Source organism: Protopterus annectens, chromosome 10.part0, assembly GCF_019279795.1.
Source record: "Protopterus annectens isolate FY-2018-M chromosome 10.part0, PAN1.0, whole genome shotgun sequence".
In the NCBI taxonomy this organism is placed as follows: domain Eukaryota; kingdom Metazoa; phylum Chordata; order Ceratodontiformes; family Protopteridae; genus Protopterus; species Protopterus annectens.
In genome coordinates, this window is record NC_056744.1 from 1,352,911,850 (window position 1) to 1,352,926,680 (window position 14,831).

Consider the following 14,831-nt stretch of genomic DNA (forward strand, 5'->3'; position numbering starts at 1 on the left):
CTGACAGCCTCTCATGTAGTAATAAAGTCCGGATTGTTTATGATAAGTCTTAGTAAGAGATTTACAGTCTTATTGGTTGGTAAAATCATACCTTATTCTTCAGATTCTTGCTTTGCAGGTTTCTGGTCATCTTTCAGTCTGGTTTACCTTACCAGCTTGTTTAGGTTGATTTATGGGTGTCTATGGCAAGATTAACTTCTTAAACTTGCTTCATTTTCATTCCAGGCTGTTTTTAGTTTGTAATGGAGTCCTTGAGGTTGAATGGGGAATGATTATGCATACCGGAGTCGCAGGAGGTGGCTCCTTCCTATAAATCGTGCATTGGAAAAGGCAGTTGAATTTTGGTTCCTATCCATTTTTCTTTTCCCTTTCCTGTGCTCCTCATGGCTCCATTCATTAATTTAAGGGCCTAGGCAGTAAGGGGAAGCTCTCAGGGTTGAATTCCATCCAAAATGGTTGCAATTTGGTCCGTTTTTCACTCGAGGTATGCATGCAACTTTTTTGTTGTTTTATTTCGTTTCTAAAGATGGAATCTGCTTGAAAACAGGAATGTTTCTTTTGCCTCTTTGGGGTTAGCGACCATGTATTTAACCTCTTTAACATTGAAAATTAGTTGATTTGGATATTTCATCTGGAATTTGAGTTTCTTTTCTATCAGAAACCTGCAATATGGAGACAGAAGTTGCCTTGCTTGCCTTATCTGGATGGGAAGGTCCTGAGCAAAGGAAATTGTATTATTATTCCAGGTGAGTGTACCTTTCTTCTTGGCTTCAAATAGGATTTTATTTACATCTTGGTAGTTCAATATTTTAATATAAATAGGTCTTGGTCTCAGTGATGATTGTGTTTCTCTCACAGCTCTGTGGGGTCTCTCTATTATCACTTGCTGAGTTTCTTCAGGGTCATCCAGCAGGGATTTTATTATGAGTTTGATAGTTGGTATTAGATTATTATATGACACAGTTTCAGGGATTCCTCTGATAATAATTGTTGCTTCTTCATGATCTTGCCTCAAGGTCTGTTATTTTTGTTTGTAGACTTTGCAGATCTTTGTCATGGAAATCAGTTCTTTGAGCAATAGAGTCTATTTTTATTTCATTTTCTAATATTTTTGCTTCAGATTTTTCCATTCTAGTTAGTATTTGGTTAAATGAGTCACCAAATGTTTGAAATTGTAAAGATAGTGCCTGTATTGCTTGCTGAATAGGTAATAAAGCAGTTTTAATCTCTTCCAGGTAAGCTGGCTGGTCTGCCTTGGTTTTGCCTGTAGATTTAGTATTGTCTGATTGTTTATTTGTCCTTAGTCTTTTGAAGTTGTATCTTTATCTGGTGAGACTAGTACCGAGAATTTGGTATTCGTTGTTACAATGTCCATATTATTTTTTTTCTTTTGACATCCTGCTTTTTGGTAATTTTTCAGACTTTGTATATGAGTGCAGGGCATCAGTACCACACTGCTTCAGTTGTTTCTAAGATCTTTGATAATCCTGTTGTTTTTAAAAGGAATCTGCTGCTATTTTTTCTTCCTTTGATTGCTGTTTGTTATCTGGACTAGATATTCAGTCTTATTTCTGTGTTTTTTTTTTCGTGATGCCTTCTGGGTTTATTTTAATCCAGGGTATTTCAGAGAGCTAGGTGTTAGCAGTGCTCACAGAAAAGTGGCCATCTTGAACTCCCCCCTTTCTAGTAGACTTCTAAAACAAAAATCCTTTTTATATACAATCCTTGGTGTTTCTCCCACTATCTCCCTATATTCGTCATCCAGACAGAACACTCTCCAATTCCTTTTCACTATGTTAGTAAGCACATGAAAAGCAGTGTTGTAGGTAAGCACCAATGCTCTTTCAAAATTCCCCCTTCCCCATTTTGCAACATGCATTAAGGCTCCCGCCTTTTAGGAGGGGAACAAAATGCCCTGTGGCCCTTTTTGTACAAACTTCAGTAAGAATTTCTACCACAAACTGCTCTGGGTACTCCCTCACCATAAGCATAGATTTGAGTACCTCACACTCTTTCCTGAATTCATCCTCATCTGAAATCATCCTTGCCAACCGTACATACTGACCCTTGACTAAGGACTTTGTTTGATGATGAGGGTGCATACTACTTTAATGGAGCAGGGTGTTAGAGTAGGTAGACTTCCTAAAAATATTGTATTCAAAAACCTTTTCCTTAAAATTCTTCTTAATGGTGACATCTAAAAAATTCACCTCATCCTGTTGAATATTACATGTGAATTTCAAAAAATGTGTAGTTAAGGTATTCATAAAAGACATTCAACTTATCCAAACTATCTTTCTAAGAGAAAATTAAATCATCTAGGTACCTACCATAAAATACCCAACAATGCCTGAAGTCAGAATTTAGAACAAAATTCATCTCCCAATGGGCCAACACAGCATTTGCAAACTTGGGGGCACCAATAGCCCCCATAGCCACTCCAGTTTTTTTGCTTAAAAATGTGGTTTTCAAAAATAAAGAAATTATTTTCTAACACCAATTCCATGAAACATCTAAGCACATATGCTTTATCTACATCCATAGGAGGTATGATTATAGTAAACATTGAAGATTATAATAACAGGATTACCTGTATGTTACATGATGAAACTAAGTATGAATGTGTCGCAAGGAATGAGATAAATATCTCATACAGGAAAATTAAACTTTTACTTGAAGATTCCCTGTACCAAGGGGCCATTAATGAAGAAATATTTAATTTTCTTAACATTGATTATCCTACTATTCCAATAGCTTTTGGAATTCCAAAGACACATAAAAACTTATTAGATCCCCCATATAGACTTATTATTTCAGGTCAGAATAGTATAACATATTCCTTGGGAGTATTTGTTGATCGGATGGTCAGGAAAGCCTTGGCCCCTGTAGACCACATACTTACTGATTCTTGGGATTTCCTAAGGATGGTTAAGAAGGAATGTTATGATTCTGATGTCTGTTTTACCACTGTTGATGTGGTGAATTTGTTTACTTCAATACCACATTCTGAGGGATTGGAATTGTTTCATGATGTTTTAGTCGCAAAAACTAATTTGAGCAACGTAATGGTCAACTGTATAATGGAACTTATGGAGGTAATTTTAAAAAACAACTTTTTTAGCTTTGGTGGAGAATTTTTTAGACAAGTTAAAGGTGTGGCAATGGGTAACAGTTGTGCACCCATTTTTGCCAGCCTTGTCCTGTATCGGTGGGAGATGACATATGTTTTAGACACTCCCTTTATAGACTCCTGGTTACTTTATTTGAGGTTTTTAGATGACCTTTTCATACTTTGGAAAAGAGGTGGGATACATGAAAGATTCCTTGACCACCTTAATGGGATCTGTGATTACTTTAAATTCACAGGTAGTAGTGGAAATATGCAGATTAACTACTTAGATGTCAACCTGAGTAAAAATTTTAATTCTAACAGCTTTCAGTCCTGTGTGTACAGGAAACCTACTTTTTCCAACAATTATTTAGACTTCACAAGTAGCCATCCTTTATTCATGAAGAGGAATATTGTAAAAGGCCAAATGGTTAGGGTTGTTAGAATGTCTTCTAATTTCAGGTTGGCAGAAATTGAAACACAATCTTTAATGGACATGTTTATGGCCAGGGGGTATCCCATTGATTTCATTTCCCAAATTAGGGACCAGGTAGTTAGTGAATGGGGTCTTAGATTTAAACCACTACTTGGGGTCACAGAGGCTAAGGTTGACCAAGCATAGGAGTGTTTAAGAGATTTTACACAATCAGTGGTACTAACCCATGGTGAAACCTCTGTCCGAGTTAGAAATATTATCACAAATAATTGGACCATGTTTAAAGGGAACAAAGAATTATTGACAGTTATAGGTAAGGAACAATCATTTACATATAAGATAAATAGTAACCTCAAAAATTTATTGGAAAATCCTATTCCGGTCAAAAAAGGAAGTACGAAAGGGACAACTAAGTGTGGGGCATGTGGCTATTGTAGTTATATTATTGGTACCCCTAAGGTAAAACTTGGGCCATTCAATATTGAGGTTAATTTTGGAACAGGTACATGTACAACAACTGGGTTGGTTTACCTTGCTTTATGTCAAGATTGTGGTTATTTTTATGTGGGGAAGACGGAAAGGAGATTGAACAGAAGGATTTATGAGCATTTGTATAGCATTACAAAGAAGGATGAAAATAATGCACTTTACAAACATATCAGTGTAAACCCTTTACATTCTTTCCGTTTTGGTATTCTAGAAGTGGTTAGCAAAAATATTAGGGGTGGTGATTGGACAAACAAAGTGCTTAGAGTAGAAGCAAGGTGGCAGCTGAAACTGAATGCCACTGAAGCCCCAGGCATTAATGATCACATAAGTATTAAACCTGAATTAAGGTTTAGGGCTTCCAAACTCTAAAACATGTCTTTCATTCCTCAACCCTTACAGTTGTTTTAAAAGGTATATGTTTTTTTTAAAAAACTGGACATGCTCATTTTAATGTTTTAATGGTTCATAGTAGGGCATTCCCATTTTAAGAATTGATTACTAGTGATTAATCACGACAACTGTTTGTATAAAAGTGTGTTTAAGAAATTTCAAAGCGTTCTGATGAAGTCTTATGACGAAAGCGTTTGACCTTCTCTTGTTTTGGATTTTATCTTTCCTTGAAGAGAGTTGTTTCAATAAAACGTCCATCTCTGTTTGGGTTGTTGGATTATTGGCTACAGAGTGGTTGCTTTTTTATTTTGTTGGTGTCGTTTACCACTCTTACACCCGGTTTCTGTTCTTTATCTCCATCCATCTTTGCATAACAACATACATATTCATAAAACCATATAACACCTAATTCATGAGGGATAACAGAGTAGAGGTCCTGTACATCAAGGTTACAAACACCAATGATTCATCAAACACCACATTCTTGAATTTCTTCAAGAGATCCCATGAATCTTTAAGAATACAAATACTCTCCCTAAAGGTGCCCTGTGTATGATGGTCAATATATTTTGCCAAACAGTACATTTTTGAGGCCTTAGCATCAACTATAGGATGTAACGGTGGATTTCTTACATCCTTATGCACCTTTGGTATGCCGAAGATGGTAGGAGTTTTGGGGTTAAATACAAAAACATAATTAAACTCTTCCACTGTGATGACATAGGTTCATAGGTTCATAGGTAGGTACTAGGCTATCGGCCCGAGGGCTTACGTAAGCCTAGCCAACACGGTTCCCTGGCTTACGCCACCCAAGAAAGTTATTTTCCTGTGCCACTGTCGAACAGAGACACAGAAGTGATCCCCGGGGTGTATTTCCTATTTCACATGCACTCATCAAGATTTTTCTTGAAGAGTGCTAATGAAGAATTTTGCTTGACATAGATGGGTAGCCTGTTCCAGAGTATTTAAAATTATTTAAGACCAGCTCATCTAAAACAAGATCAGCTTTCCTGAAAGCTATGTTCATCTCATTGAGATACTTCTTCATACGTGTCAGTAAACAACATAGTCATCATCTTATTAATATAGTCATGCACGTCCATAATAACCAAACCTCCCCCTTATCAGGCTTCATCAATCTAAGTTGCTTATTATTAGGAATAACCTTTAACAATTCAGCCTCAGCATTGTTTAAATTGGAAGCCTGAGTCCCATAATCAGCAGTCCTCAAACCTTCTCTAAACTCAAACTCACACATCTTCTCAAACAAGGCCACCCTCGGGTGCATTGGAGGAACAAACACACTTGGCCTTTTTAAACTATTATTTGACAGGGGCCCTACACAACCACTTCTATTCCTAAACAACAAAGCACAATTGAGCTTCATAATAAATGTTTTAAAATGCAGTAAAACATCACTAATATTTGCCCTATTAGTAGGCACAAAGGACATCCCCCTTTCCAGCAAATCAGCCCAACCTTGATCAATATTAGTTGAGCTGTAATTATGAATCTTAAAATCATGGTGTTCATTATAAACAATGCTTAAGGTCTGCCCCTCCAGTTGTTGACATCCCCCCCCCCCTTAGTCAATGATCAATATGTACACTTGGCAAGGATGATTTCGGATGAGGCTGAATTCAGGAAAGAGTGTGAGGTACTCAAATCTATGCTTATGGTGAGGGGATACCCAGAGGAGTTTATGGTGGAAATCCTTGCTGAAGTTTGTACAAAAGGAGCCACAGGACATTTTGTTCCCCTTCTAAAAGGCAGGAGCCTTAATGCACATTGTAAAAATGGGGAAGGGGGAATTTTGTAAGAGCATTGGTGCTTAGCTATAACTCTGATATTCATGGGCTTACTAACATAGTGAAAAGGAATTGGAGAGTGTTCTGTCTGGATGATGAATATAGGGAGATAGTGGGGGAAACACCAAGGACTGTATATAAAAAGGACTTTTGTTTTAAATGTCTACTAGAAAGGGGTCCATCTGGTGCTTATGATGGTTTTATCAGAAAATGTGTCCATTATAGGCAATGTTCTTTTATTATGGAAGGTGATGCCTTTTTTGTTGATGGTTTTGGAAGAGTGAGGCTTAGAAAAAATTGGTCATGTAGCAGCAAAGGTGTGAGTTATTTAGTATTGTGTCAGGGATGTTGTGCATTCTATGTTGGTAAAACTAAGTTAAGCTTGAGAAAGAGACTTTAGCAATATGTGTATGATATTGGAAAAGGGGATGAAAGGAATGAACTGTTTAAGCACATAAAAGATAATCCACAACATGAGTTTAGATTTGCTGCCATAGACCAAGTAGATCTTGGTGAAAGAGGGGGTCCTTGTGATGAGTTCCTTGAATTTATGAAGCTTAAATGGCAGTTAAAACTTAATGCCACAGCTAGTCCAGGTCTTAATGAAGCTCTGTCATTAAGTAGCTTTCTGAAATTAAAAGCAACATATTTTTTAAAATGAGTGGTTTTAAGTAAAATGTTTAAATGCATGGTGTTCATAGATAGTTGTTTTTATGTCATATTATTTGTACTTTTATATGTAATGTTTTGCATGATTGTCTGACATTTAGTTGTTTGTTTAAAAACATAAGGTATTTAGGTAGGGCAGCTTCTTTAATTGAAATGGAATTTGCCTGTGCTTGTTTAATTTTTGGAGCTTGTTGGGGAGGGGAGGGGCTTTTAATTGTATTTTACTATATAAAACTCATGGAATGAGTGAGGATGTTATTCTGATGAAGTCCAGTGTTATTTGTGGACGAAAGCACTAAATAAACAGATTTGTGGCTCTAGCTTGGCTTCCTGCTTTCCTTGGGTGTTTTTAAAGGCCCAATAAAGACTGTACAAAAAAGGTTAAACAGGTGACCAGTAGCAGCACAAGTAAGAGATCTTAGCAAAAAAGGCATTACCAAGAAGTAGTAGTTATAGAGGAGAAAGATAGGAAACAAAGTGGTGGAAATACAGGAGAACTGTAAGTGGTGGTCAAGTATGAGAATAAAAGCAGAAAGTCTGACAGATAAAGGTGTGAAGGGAAAAAGAGAGAATGGTAGAAGAAAGAGAGGAAAATAGTGTTGGATTACTAGGGGCAGGGTTTGGAGGGGGATAGTGAGCAGTGGTTGAATATAGATGTGATACAAAGGAAGTTAGAGAAGATAACATAAATGAGGGAAGGAAGAAGTAGGAAGGAAAGTGAAACAGGTAGAAGAATGGAGAAAGAAAGAGAGAGAGCAGCATTTCATGGGATGATTACAGTGACATGTCCAGGTGCTGTATAAGTAATTTCTGAGTGCTGTCTTGAATTCCTGAGGATGTGTAATGTTTCTTGGGGCCATGGAAAGGTTATTCCATGATAGAGCAGGAAAATAGCTGTACAAGTTATGTCCAAATGATTTTTTGGGTTTATGAATCTGTAAAAGACCTTCCAATGCAATGTCCTCACTGATTGGCTGCCCCCTGCATATAACACATACTACTACACAATTGAAGGAGTGGTATCCCTTCCTGTTGAGGTACCATTCCCCTTGAACAAAAAGAGGCCCTAATTGTATCATGGGTGCAATCTATTGCACCAAGTACCTCAGGGAAATGTGCCACCACGTAAGAGGCACTCATAGTCCTGTGTTGGTCCCGAGATGAAACTGGGAAATAGATGTAGTGATCCACATGTGTCAAGAGTACATCCAAGAGCTGCTACAGTATCCTCGAGATAGAAGCCTGTGAAATATCCAATGTGCACCTCTCAACCTCCCCGAATCCCTCTGAATTTTCTGTTTTTGGGTGTAAAATAATACTGTGCCACAAATTCCCCGAGTGGCTCCTTTGAATCCTGATTTTGTTGTCTTCTTTTATTTACAATTTTTTTAGTTGATGCTGACATCATCACGCACCCTGCAATGTCATCAACATGTAGGGGCACGCGTGATAATGTCAGCATCGGACTCAGTCCAGAAGAGTTAACATAAAGGAAAAAAAAACAATTGTTTATGGCTGCAGGGGGCAGCCAATCAATGAGGGCATTGAGTTGCAGAATTATATCAATGTCTCATGTCTGGTCCTCCTGGAATCTTATAGGCTGGCTGGAAATATTCGCAGATGAAGTGGGAAAAATCAAATGTAGAAGAAACAGCAGACAGCAAGAGGTAGGTGTGGACACAGTAGCAGCTATTAAACGTCCAAGAGACTGATTGTACAGTGCACACTACAGTCGCACACCTGCCGGGTGCCCACCCATGTCTGTCTGGGGTCCTCTGTGCACAAATTGCAGCCTGACAGGATAAGAACATTTACCTGGCTTCTCCTCAACAATGTAAGAGAGTAACAAACAAGAAGAAAACATCTGTGAAACTGGAGAGTCAATATTGTATTTAAGGGCATATTTGCAATAGTAAGGTTGCATAATAGTACGGGCAACCTGTTTATTCTAGGCTAGCTTTCAGTAGAGTGCTTTGTGATAGTTTGTCATGCATTTACAGTAATTGGTGGGATGCAGACTACATGCATTTTAAAAGGTAAACTTCTGTTGTATTATTTTGTGAGAATTACAAACAAGATGACTCTGCTTAGTCATGCTGTTCATATCTCTTACAATTTCATAGCTCTTACAAAATTCTGCAACAATTGTTTTCCTTTTAAAATGCACACAGTGCACAACCACCCCATGTCCCACCAATTACTGTAAATTGACCAACCAACAGCAGCAATAAATGTATGTTATTTTAGGCTAGAGTTGGAAAATGGCAGTTTGTGCGGCAGCATGAATAAGTCTGTAGTGTTTACCGCAAGAGAAGAAAGTACGTACTACAGTGCAAGCTGTGAGATGTACCGTATTTAATTACCTGTGAAATGAAATGTATGTTTAGTTAAAATTTGTTAGGCAGGCATAACTCTGCACTGTCCAGATTTTTGCCTCATATTTTTGGTTTGTTCCTCTTCCTCATAAAATTTGTGATTTTTCTGGCAAATCGCTGAAGATTGAAGTCAATAAATAATGACAAACATTTCAGAAATATTCTTCAGAAAAGCATGGTTGCACAAAAAACATCATTCTAATGACTTTCTAAGTTTGTAAAAGTTATATTTAAATCTGTCTTTTTTGCCACCACCCTCCAATACACACACACGCGTGCATGCTAGTACATTATTTTAAGCTTTGCTCAAATTTCTTAGGCAAGGAGGTTGAGAGGTATGAGAGCCATGCAGAGAAAAACAAGCCCTTAAACAGAAGTAACCACAGCTTTTCTTTAATTGTCTCTCATTTGCAAAACTCAGCTGCAGTCCCTTTCCTGTCTTCACATAGCCTGTCTGATGTTGATGACTGCATTTTCTTGGAATTTGTCTGCTTGTATTAACGTATCAAAAACATGCATTGCCACTTGCCAACACTTTCAAGGAGTTGTAGATGTCTCTTCTGTGGCTAACCAGACCTCATTTGGTGTCCTATTTCAAACTCTCTCTTTTCAAGTCAAGTAATGTTTTTCCTGGTGTGTGTGTCTGTGTGTATGTGTGTGTGTGTGTGTGTGTGTGTGTGTGTGTGTGTGTGTGTGTGTGTGTGTGTGTGTGTGTGTGTGTGTGTGTGTGTACACATGAGTTATGTGGTGAAGGGAATAGGCTCCCAACCTTTGCCCCAAACTTCTCTCCATAGTGGAAGAATCAAAAGACATTTCTTTCTCCGTAGAAAGGATTAGGAAGTGTGACCCTCATGACCCCTTCCTTTAGTAAGATTGAGCATCAGTAACAAAGGACAGATAAACTAGTCAAGGCAGACTGAATGCAGATTAGAGAAGAATTCTTAGATCCTAACTTCCCATGAGTTATTGTGTGGTCTGTAAGGTGCATGGTCACTTGCTGTCTCCCTGGTAGCTGAGGGGGTGAGGTGGGATGGTCACATAGAAAGCATACCACACACTTAGAAATAAGTAAGCATCTTTGAATAGCAGAGTACAGTTAAGCAATGAGCTTAGAGGCAGTTAATTTTATTTTTATAAATGAAAATTGTAGTTTAGTTTTGCACAAGTTTAAAGCTTGATACAAGATTGTTCATTTTATTTTTATTTTGTGTTTAATATTTTGCCTCTTCTTTAATTTTCATTTAAAAGTTGGTATCCCACGATCTCATTGGAGTGGGTTACATAATTATGTATGCAAATGTTATGTTAATCAGTGTACAGATTTTTGGCCAGTACCTATTTTTCATGGCCCTATATCCAGATTTTGTACAATTCCAGGTTGAGAGGTATGTCCCAATGTATCTCCAGTCTATTTCTGGAAGGTCTCAGTGACAGTTATATTGAGGACTATATGTATCCACAGGTATATGAAGTACACACATTCCTCCAGTATGCTCATGGGGGTCATGCATACTCACTAAGACCCTTATAATATCCCTGTCCACTTTGAAATTATCAAGCACCTCTTGATTATAGTGAGTTATTCTCTACCTAGATCTCTGCTTTCTTGGCCAATGAGCACTTCTGGGTGCAGGCAGTCTTGGCTCTGCCAAGACAGCAACTTACACCTGGAAATAGTAAGGCTAGTATCAAGTGAAAACATTGTCATGGATTGCAAAGGAGATAGGATTGGTGAAATTCCGTTCTACATAACATATCTGTCGATGATAAAGAAAAGTGGGAAAATTACATTATGAATTGCAAATAGGTGAGAGGATGCTTCATTAGCATTCGCTGGGTTACATCATTCCTCATTTAGATCTCATTACTACTTAATTTGCTTATGCTTGCTCACTGCCATCATGCATTAGCATAAGTGGACTCTGAATGGCAGCCTAGCTAGCCTATTCACAGACAGCGAGGCTATCCTTAATGTGCCTGCATAACGACTATGAATACTACCCAAAATCCTCCAAAAGTATGCAATGAGTAATGAATGTTTCAGTGACATTGCTGTCTCAAGCCCTGCATGTCCTGGATCTTAAACCACATTATGTATACAGGTGATGTGATGATGCATTTCAGCACAACTGTTCAAACAATGAGGAGTCTAGTGAATTTGTTTTTTTATTTTTTAATTTTTTTGCATTCTGTGTGGTTTTCACCAATAATATGTAGATGTATGGAAATAAGGCAACCTGGATGATCACTGGATTTGCAAAACAGACAATTTCAACGTAAGTGAAACTGGTGGACTTAATCTTTAAGTAGCTATCTTTAAGTAGCTGTAAGAAATTTTAAGGAGTATAAAGCAGAAAAGAGAGAGTAAATGAACTATTGAACTGCTTTGTGCAACTGTTGTATCTGAAAGTTAAAATAGAGTAAAAGAATTTTCTGGATCTGCTTTGAAGATAAGAAGAGGCACCCTAAGTGCAATGTGCTACCTGATCGAACAAGAAAGTTTGTTTTTTCTGATAGTTTAGAATGGAGAGGGCTGCATGTTGTGAAGCATGCTTGTTGCCTGTTCTAATCTGAAGAGAAATTGTCAGATAAAACACGTCTCATGTTGGGCTGTGAGTGTACCTAAACTATAAAGAAAGCTTTAACTGTGTTCAGAAGGCTTGGGGAATTTATAATCTGGTGCTACGTGGGAATAAATTATGTATGTTTTAAACAGCCTGGCTTAGACTGTTTAGGCCATACAAAAAAAAAAAAGAGGTACTGTATTGACTTTGGCTTAAAGTCTGATGAAATTTGTTTCCCAGGCCAACACACACTGCTTGTTATTCGTGAACCAAGTTTTCATATCATTTTAAGTGGTCCATGTTTGGGAACTGTATTTACAAAAACAAGTGCAAGTCCTTAAACAAGCAATGTGCTAAAGTAAAGTACAGAATAATCTAGTATTTTCCTAAAGAGGATTAAATGTGAATTTTCAAAAGATTAATAGAATCATAGATATGTCATGTAGATGAAACTGGGTGCAGAAATTATCCCAGCTACACCTTTTTATATTGCGCTTTAACAAGCACTAATGAATGATCTGCATTTGGAAATGCAAATCAATCAATGTGAATGTTGATCTACAAGAAATAGTGCTAAATTGAGACAGAGACACTTTGTAAGAGAAATATCTATGCAGCTGGTCTATTGAACAGTGTGTTTTAACAAGTATGTATGAATTAACAAGGTGTTGTTTACTTTTATTAAATAAACAGTTATTTGTAAACCTGGTATCAATTGTTTCTTAACAGATAGAGGTCCTGCTTCTCAAAATGAAAATTGTATCCTTATTATAAAAGGAATCATCTGGCAGTAAAGAGGTTGTTCTCATGAAAGTTCAGTCTACAGCAGTGTACCACTGCCATACAGACCTGGAATAGACAAACTGTACAATGTTTCAAAATACTCCATCTTTACAGCAGGGTTTGCAGGGCATTTACCTGCATTCTAATGAGGTTTGGAGGAAAGTGTGTAATCTGAACAAGATAAGCAAATGTGTCTCAGAAAGTTAGATGAAATATAAATGAGCAACCTTCAGTACAAGTTTCATGAACCTAGACTTTATTTACAGAGAAACTCACATTTTTAGACAGTGCTTGAAGAGACACTTATCCATACCAGTAACAGGTTAACTGAGTGGGATATTAATTGTAGCCAAAAGTCTAGTCCAGTGAATATATTTCTTAGCCATATCACCATTGAAATTTCACTAAGATTCAGAATGAAGACCTACTACTGCAGCATCTATAGGCCCAAATCCAGAATAATGGAATTACCAAAGATAAATCCCATACACTCTAGAGTGCCATACAAACATCTGTATTCACTGAACAAGTTAAGAGCCTTCATTCAAAAGTTACATTGCTCTTCCTCAGAAACGTCTGATGAATTTCAGTGTAATTTTTGAATGAAAGCTCTTAAAAATATGGATGGTTGTTTGCCAATCTAGACATTTTTTGCCCTTTACAGTATATTCTACTTGGTTTTATCAATTTTAATGTCTGAAACTTCACTGAGATAATCACTAAGAATTGAAAGAGACTAGAGGAACAAAGGTTGCACCAACAACCGAAAAAAATGCATCTGCAAATGCAAGAAATGCAGCAGAAGAATCAAGAACTGGAGACCAGAGTTCAAGACTATGAAGAGAAATTGCCATCTGACACTCAGGAAAAATAATGCTGTTAGTATGAAGAAAGAAGTATTAACCAGAGTGGTAAAGCTGAAAGAAGATGGAAAGTAGAAGAGAGATACGCAGGACTCTTACAGAAAGATTGCGAGAAAGTGGCAAAAGAAAAATTGCTAGTGTTAAATACTGGAAGAAGTCAAGAGAGAGAAACAAAATGAGCTACAGGCATCACTCAAACATAACTGAGAGATGGAGAACAAGTTCAAGTATCATGCAAATGAATCATTATGAAGATAGGACAGCCAGGTACTAATAATGCTGTTTCCAGCAAATGCAGAAGTATGTTTATTGACACAACGAGGTCACACCTTAGCTGCTTGAGCTCAAGAGTGTCCTTACAGTTTTTAAGTAGGTTTTTATAGGCACAAAGATAAATTTACAGAAGTATCCCAACAGCAAAGCTACCAGGTTACAACCAGCATGTCATGGTTTTAGAAGGAATGTGACCTGGATGCAGGACAGGTAATGACAGCAGAATCACCATTTGACATGCTAGGAAAAGACTGCCAGGCAAATACACAAAGGGGAATGGTAAGTCTTTGTTTTAGAGGTAAAACAGGAAAACGTTGTAAAAAACACTAAAAAAATGCATGGAAAAGAATGGGACTAAATACATAGTTTAGAAACTTTAATGCTCTATATGTTGCCAGTGTGGGCATTTAGTTAGAGACTGCCTTAACATGCAGACGTATGAAAATAATAGTGCTAATACAGAATTTCAGACTATGCGTGCTACTAATGTAGAGTTGTATGCATTAACCTATGATATTTCTAAGTGTTTGAATCAGCAAAATGCTAACTTGGGAACAGCGGAAAAGCTTGAAAAAAAGTGTACCCTGTTTTTTTATACTAAGACAACACCGTTTTTTTTCCTCAAAACTCAAAGCTAAAGTGGATAGAAAAGAGATTGCCAATGTCTTATGAATAATGTTTGTAATCTGTTTCTTATGTAAAGGGAAATTACCGGAGTGGTGACTGGTTTGTAAGGGACCAATGTGAAAGCCTTAACTGTCTTCAGAAAGATAGAAGGGAGACCTTTTTCTAATATGTTGCTATATGGAAATAAATTTTATCTACACAAAGTGCCTGCCTTATAGTTTTCAAGGACTATAAGAAAAATGTGTTGAAATTGCCAAGACTAAGAAATAGTATTTTGTGTTTATGAGCCAAGTAAGCCTTCTTGTTACTTTGAGAGTTCAGTGGTTGGTTACTGTCTTCAGAAAAGACAGTTTCTAAGTAGAGCATAAAATAAGTATTTTACAAAAATAGACTGAAAGGTATAGTTCTTAAGGGTCAGTTGCAACCCAGAAGTTACAGGTAGAAA